This window comes from Ahaetulla prasina, chromosome 1 (genome assembly GCF_028640845.1).
Source record: "Ahaetulla prasina isolate Xishuangbanna chromosome 1, ASM2864084v1, whole genome shotgun sequence".
In the NCBI taxonomy this organism is placed as follows: Eukaryota; Metazoa; Chordata; class Lepidosauria; order Squamata; family Colubridae; genus Ahaetulla; species Ahaetulla prasina.
Window position 1 is genome coordinate 326,598,102 of NC_080539.1, and position 7,816 is coordinate 326,605,917.

The window sequence follows — 7,816 nt, forward strand, 5'->3', positions numbered from 1 at the left end:
GCCTGACTATGAACAGGACTCCTGAATAAACAAACCTGTGAAGGCAAGGTCTCATATCAGCTGTGCTGATAGGCAGAGCTTATGATAAACTTTATCTTGTGAAAGGGAGCAAGCAATCTCAGAGTCTAGCACCAGATATTACAGCATGTAGAGATTGATAGGGTTTTTGACTGCTTTCTTCCTCTGTCATATCACATTAAACAAAATAAAGCTGGCTGCTTGCCCCACTTATTTATAACATCACAGGAAACTTGGAATGACTTATTAAAAGGACAGAAATAGTTCTCTTCCCTCAGAAACAGACTTGATTCTGCCAAGATACACAGCGGCTGTCTGTGTACAAGAATGGAATGACAACAACAGAAAAAGCCTCCTGTGCAAAAGGTTACAAAAACATACCTTGCCTTGCTTCCCATCATGAACAAGACCCTTGTGTTCCTGCTTTGATACCAGCAAATGGCTATCTCAGAGGGATTGCATCGTCCTTGGATCTCTGTCACAGCTTGATCAATCTGAGGAACAGAAGGGGAGAAATACATTAAAAAGACCAATTGATGTATTTATTTCAGTCTTGATAGCTTGAATGTGTTCATGACTTGGACTTGGAATGTATTTTTGTACTTAATTGTATGTTTGCTACTAACAGTGGATGAGGATTGAGACTGCAGAGAAAAAGGGAAATTTGGCTTACATTCTTGCTACTTAGTATAGCAGGGTATCCTTAAATACTGTGAGGGCCATATTTAGTATAACAGTGATTATGAAGTGCTAAGAATTCAAACTGAGACTTATTGAGAAGTTTGCCTGGCATCTTGCTTGAAAAGAAGCAGCTAATCAGCTGTCTAATCTGGTGGGTGGCACCATTATATTTCTTCCCAATGGATAGAAGCTAGGACTGAGCTAATACAGCAAGTACTAAGTAAGAGAAGGAACTAAATAGATTCCAGCAGAACTGTTGTTATTGTTAGTTGGTAAATCATGTTCTACTTTTTGCGACTCCATGGACCATAGCATGCCAGTCTCCCATTTCCATTTTCTCCCAGAGTTTGCCCAAATTCATGTTAATTGGATCAATGACACTATCTAACCATTTTATCCTCTGCCATCCCCTTTTCTTTTTGCCTTCAGTCTTTCCCAACATCAGGGTCTTTTCTAATGATTTGTCTCTTCTTATTTGGTGGTGTTATCTGACCTTCAGCTTCAGTATCTATCAGGCATGAATTATCTTATTTATTTTAGCAAAAAGTAATCTCCTTTCCTCTCTCAATTAAAGGTACAGATATATTTTTCATCTATTTCACCTTGTTTTTGAGATTATGCAAAAAATATGATTCCAGCAGAATGCATGATATACTTTTCCATGTAATAAATGCATATTATATGTACATGTTCAAAAATTGCATTAAATATTTTTTTGCAAAGTACAATTATCAAAGGGCAATGGTATCCTATATCACACTGATTTCAAAACAAGAGCTGAAATATTTTGTTCCATTGTTTCCCTTGATAAGAGGTAGAAATGGACTTTAATTTTTATTGTCTTTAACATTTATATTGATTAGGAATTTTAGTATTATATGTTCAGGTAATAAAATACACTCACAGTTGTTGGATTGTTCCATATGAAAAGTAACAACTAATTCCTCATAAAGTTTATCTTTGCCCCTAATTTTCTTAATGGTAATTGTTTTCTTTGAACTGAAAATATTCAGAAAATGATATGGGAGTTTGATGTCTTACTTATTTAACTGCTCATAGTGCCTAACTGTAACATGTAATATATTCAGTGAATAAAATATTTTCTTCCTAATGTCAGTAATATGTCAAGAAAATTTGGTTTCTAAGGAAATTTGTGATAAGGCCTTGTCACTAGAAATGGAGCTAACTCCTTTTTTAAAGAGAAAAAAATGTTCCTACATTCCCCCAATTCTGTACATGTAAATAGTAATGCTCTCCAATAGAGAATTTTCTCTTTATGTGAAGATGCTCTCTATGGATAGAAAAAGCTAACCCAACATAGATAGCAAAGAAAATGGTAGTTTTTACAGGATTTTATAGTACTCATCTTCTGGAAATCCTTCAAAACTTGGCTGCATCAACAGGCCTGGGGGTTCCAAGAGAACAGTGATCTTCTGAGGTGTTATACCATTTATAATATCAAATGAACCCACTTATTCTTTCTTAATAGAAATTTTCCTTACATACCACTCACATTAGATTAGAATATTCGATATTCAGTGAAGACATACTTTGTATGATGCATGTTTTTGGTTTTATTTTATTTTTTTAGCTGTATAGTGAAGTAAGACTATTCCCTGGGAGCCAGCATACCTGGAATATTTCTGATTGGATATGAATATTGGATTTTACCCTTACCTGCTTTATACAGAATCTAAGAAAAAGTCATTAGATACTCAGCTGGAATAGTGAACTGGACTTAAGCAGAATTAAAAGCCCTTAATACGAAGATTAGAAAAATAATGACAATGAACCATATCCTTTATCCATACAGCAATGTTGATAGTCTTTACTTACCAATGAAAATAGGTGGGTGTAGAATGTTGCAAATACAATTGAAGAAGAAAAAAGAATATTGGAAGAATATCTGCAGGACAATAAAGAAGACGCACTGAAGCTGGTATACAGAAAGGTTTACCAAGGACAGGAGAGACCATACTGGCCTAAAAGAAAGACCAAATGAAAAAGAAACATGGCAAGGCAAAGTATTACATTTCGTTGATGTTATTTGTTGTGAAGTCATGTCCGACCCATTGCGACCCCATGGACAATATTCCTCCAGGCTTTCCTGTCCTCTACTATCTTCTGCATTCCATTTAAACTCACACCTACTGCTTCAGTGACTCCATCCAGCCTGTCATCTCCTTCTTCTTTTGCCCTCAGTCTTTCCCAGCATTAGGCTCTTCTCCAGTGAGTCTTTCCTTCTCATTATGTGGCCAAAATATTTGAGTTTTATCTTCAGGATCTGGCCTTCTAAAGAGCAGTCAGGGTTGATCTCCTCTAGGACTGACCTTGCAGTCCTTGATCACCTTGCAGTCCAAGGGACTCGCAGGAGTCTTCTCCAGCACCATAATTCAAAGGTGCTCAATTCTTTGGCTCTCAGCATTTCTTATGGTCCAACTTTCACAGCCATATATTGCAACTGGGAAAACCAAAGCTTTGACTATACACATTTTTGTTGGCAGGGAAAAAAACACCAAAAAAACTATCAGCAAATCAGATAAGAACAAGACTTGATAATGGCTAAGAGCAGGAAAGTTGAAGAAAGTGACAGAGGTCTAATTCTGTTATCTCCAGAAAGATAACAAGAGACAGCAAAAAATGCCTCTGCAAAGAAGCTGAAGAAACAGTGGTCCACCAAGTTGGCTGCCACAAGAAGATCGCACAATGAGATGACATGATAGATTTTTTTCCCCTATTCAAAATTGTCCCAGTGTTAATTGCCTTGTTGGCATTTCTTCCACTGAGTTTGGACTTTAGAATATTTTTCACTTTTATGATGTATTCACTTTTAACCTTCTTGACTTCAACATGTTTGATGATGTCATCTTGAAGGATTCCCAGGTATTCATAGTGATCTTCTTCCAGATTTATTGTTATTATGATGGAAGCAACAACAGCCATAACAAAAACTTCAATAGAAAAAATAGTATTTCCCCCTTTGCTACCATTACTTTATTTTTAATAAACCTAAAAGACATTCCTTCCAGCAAAATTTCTAGTTATCTTGTAAATAGCAAATGTTTACTTCATGGCTGAACTGCTTCCTAATCATCAGGCTCAGTTGGTTAAGTTTGGCATGCTGTGGTTGCTGTGATGATTAAATAGATAAGGGATGAGGTCTGCACAAAAGACTATCTAGGAAGTGACTGTCAAACTAGGGTATGACAACTTTGCTTACAACTTGATTTTACCCACTGTATTTTTTCTTGACTTGATGGAATAATAGCATTGTAATGATTTGCTTGCAAGCTTTCAATTAAACACCAACAGTGACTCTGCAGGGTGTTGCTTTTATATATCTGAGGGATATAAAACTAAAGAAAATTATTTCATATTTCTTTTAATGTCCTCCTTCCCATGACTCCATAATATTATTTAAATATTGGTTTCAGACTGAACTCTGTGCCTATTTTGTCTGGAATTTATTTGTAGTATCCAGTTCTACAACCCTTGGAAACTAAGCACCTATGAACATATCACACTGGTTCTTGATTATGCTCAAGGATATGTGCACAGCAGAATAAATCGGAGATGTTTTTGAATGGGCAACCACTAAGGAAAATCCCAAGGCTAAAGAACAATTCAATGAATGATCAACATTTACACTTTGCTGTCTAGGCAGGGGACCTGTATAATGTACCAGCTATGTTTTCCTAAGATGAATCCAGCCAAGATGGAAGTACTCAAGGAAAGAAGCATTGCACACAACAAAGAGAAATGAAAGCATGGTATTCACTGTCCTAGCATTCCATGGTCACCCTGAGGAGGAAGTATTTTTATATTTCTTAAAATCAGTGTTGAAGGCTTAAGTAAAAGATTCTGTATAAATTAGTGCATAAATAGGAACAGCGAAATGAGAAATGACTTCTGGATACTATTAGAATACATGTTATATAAAGCTTTTATGTTACCATGTTTCCCCGAAAATAAGACCGGATCCGATATTAAATTTTGCCCCAAAAAACACATTAGGGCTTATTTTCTAGTTAGGTCTTATTTTTGGGGAAATACGGTACTAAATCCATCATCTGGCTGGCAATCTTAACTGGGGCTTATTTTGGGAATAGGGCTTATATTATGAGCATCCTGAAAAATCATGCTAGGGCTTATTTTTCAGTTGGGTCTTGTTTTCAGGGAAACAGGCTATTATTTCTATTTGTACACTGCCCAGAGTCATTCTGTGAGGGAGATGGGTGATCTGTGAAGATACTAGATAGCTAGATAGCTAGATAGCTAGATAGCTAGATAGCTAGATAGCTAGCTAGCTAGCTAGATAGATAGATAGATAGATAGATAGATAGATAGATAGATAGATAGATAGATAGATAGATAGAAATAGTTAAATAGCATGTATGAGAAAATGTTTACATGGATAATTAATAGTTATTTTTCCTTTCTTTTCTCTCCTTTTTTTCCTTTTTTTGAACCAAAATGACATCTATTCTTGAATTCACAGAGGAGGATACAATATATTGATGAATGCACAGAGAGGACTGCAATATATTGATGAAGAGGTTAATACTTCCAGGTTAGTGTACAGGAAAAAAAGCCATTAACACGTTCTCCTTTCAGATTATTTTGCCTCCAGAATTGCTGCCCTTGATTTCAAAGAGATTATAGGTGGAATCAAGGACACAAAGCATGGACAGACAGCAGGAAAAGTCTGTTTATACAAATATGTTCCAGGTGCAGTGACCTGGTCTTGCCCTTCAAATGGTCACACTCCCAGGCTGACAGAATGACAAAGTTCAGCTTACAAAAAGACAATGATTTCACTGCCACAGTCAAGCCACAGATGGCCTGGATGGAAAGAAAACAACTGAAAGAAAGTTTCATTTTGAGGCTATTTTTGCAGGAAGGGCACTTCTTTCTCCCAGTGCTTTTTCAAGAAGGATATCAATTTAATATTCTCATGTTTAGTTTCAATATACTTTTATATTTAAAACCATTTCTAATTAACCCTTAACCACAGACGTACTATTTCGGCTATGCTATTACAGACATGAGGTCATAATGACCACTCTAGCTATTGGCCAGATAATTGCACTACAATATTGTAACTAGTAGTTCTGGATCTATTGCTTTCAAAAGGTGCAGAAGACCATTTGAATTTGTTCTTGCCATATAAATTATTGCACAACATTGATTGAACCTGAACATCAATTTCACCAGGAGCTTCATCATCGCTGATACCAGAATCGGTGGTGGCTGTGGATTCATCATCGTCCATTACAAAATTTTCGTTGTAATCTGATTCCACTTCACTCAGATTACTCTCTGCTTCTTCATACCATGTCAGAAGACTTTCGAAGTTTGGATCACCAAATCACACTCTTTTTTACAGAAAACATGCCCTGACATTATAAAAAATATATACGTTAACAAAGTTCTTTGGTCAAAATGACCTCAGTTCAAATTCAAACGCCACTACAGAAAACACCAAATAACTTACGTAAGTGCGATGCTATTTACAAGCTTATTGGCGGGAAAACAAAAGTTATTCACAACCAGAATGGTCCATTTCTAAAAATAGGGGTGGGTGGTCCAAACATTTTGGAAAACTGTTGAGGTCACTATGACCACAGGTCTATGGTTATCAGTTAATTGGTAATACATAATAACAATTAATGTACTAAAACATAATACAATAACTCTATGCTCACTGCATTAAGGAAATAAAGTCACAGATTTCTAACATTTATCATGCAAAATATTTATTTCCTCTTCCTTCTTCCATATTTATGCAAAATATTTATGCGCCTCCTCTTTTCCATTTTCTTCAGTTTTGGATTGATTGGTTCAAACTTTATTCAAAATATATTTCCTCCCTCACCGAGACATTATCTAGTAACAATACAAAAATCACCTGTCTCCATAGGTGTGGAAATATATTTATTGTCTCAAATGTTGAATGGAGCCAATCTTCCTAAGATAATAGGAGGAGGGTGTTGTATTAACTTTAATTTATGGAAATCTTTCATTCTGTTTATGCTTTAATTACAATATCTCCAACCCACTAATGTGTGAAACTATGTAGTCATAACTGCATGCTAATACCCTTTAAATAATCAAGCTGTATTTATTCTTATTCTCTGTTAAATTCCTGACCAATTGGACCAAGAGTCACTGGTCCTCCTGTGTTATGACTTGCTGTGTATTTCAATAAAGATTTGTCACTGACCTCCTGATAGACTATATTTTGCTCAATCCTCATGAAATGAAAGATAATGCTTGCATCACGATGGTGCACTGTCTGGATTTTTTTCTGGTGGGTTTTTTTTTTTTTGTATCCAATATATTCAGCTATAACAACACCCATGCTGTACATTAGTTGGTTTGTTTCTTGCAATAAGATGGAACTAACTGAGCTACCAGGGGGTACAAGAAATGCATCTGAAGATGGCTGTTGATTCTCACACAAGACAAGTGGAGAACCACCAGTTTTGATAAACAGTTATTCATTTTTTTTGACTGAGATTAAGGATAAGAATCAATGCAATCATTTTCCCATGATCACAGCACAGAAAAGGTTAATAATGCAGCTCTTGCCACTAAGGATAATATTTTCCAATCTCCCTTTCCAGGATGTGGAAAACATTGGGAGAAGGGCAGAAGAATTGTATAGACTAAAACAGCTAAATAAAATGGCAGTTTCATGGAATCCCAACTAGAAAAAGAAATTTTCAATAGCCATCATGTCGCCACTGTTAGTGTTTGATGAAGCCCAAGGATGATCTGCCTGACAGTCTGTTTCTATGGAGCAAGCCAAAAAATAAAGTCACCATCTGTAGATTCTGGCTTCAGACACATTCTTGTCTATTCCCTCTTCTCAGTATTTCTATGTCCATTGTGTGTTTTGAGATAGGGAATTAAAGCAGATATCCTTTCTGGATATAAGCCAACATAATGACCAGCCTGGCTGACATGCTGTCCATGTAGATAAAATATACACTCATCTTGCCAGTGCACACCAACATTATTTCATTGTGGCTTGGCTTATGCTTACCAGTGGCATCTTTTCCATAGAAATAGAAAGTTACAGGATGGGGGAACACCTTTTAAAAGCTTCTGTCTG

At 36.1% G+C, this 7,816-nt stretch overlaps 1 long non-coding RNA gene across 1 annotated transcript; it reads left to right on the plus strand.

The window, feature by feature from the left end:
• Positions 1-434: 434 nt before the first annotated feature.
• Positions 435-6,801, plus strand: LOC131190679 (uncharacterized). The gene is made up of 3 exons (XR_009153299.1): positions 435-556; positions 5,198-5,269; positions 5,914-6,801. It is a non-coding gene; the product is annotated as an uncharacterized LOC131190679 (long non-coding RNA).
• Positions 6,802-7,816: the final 1,015 nt, after the last annotated feature.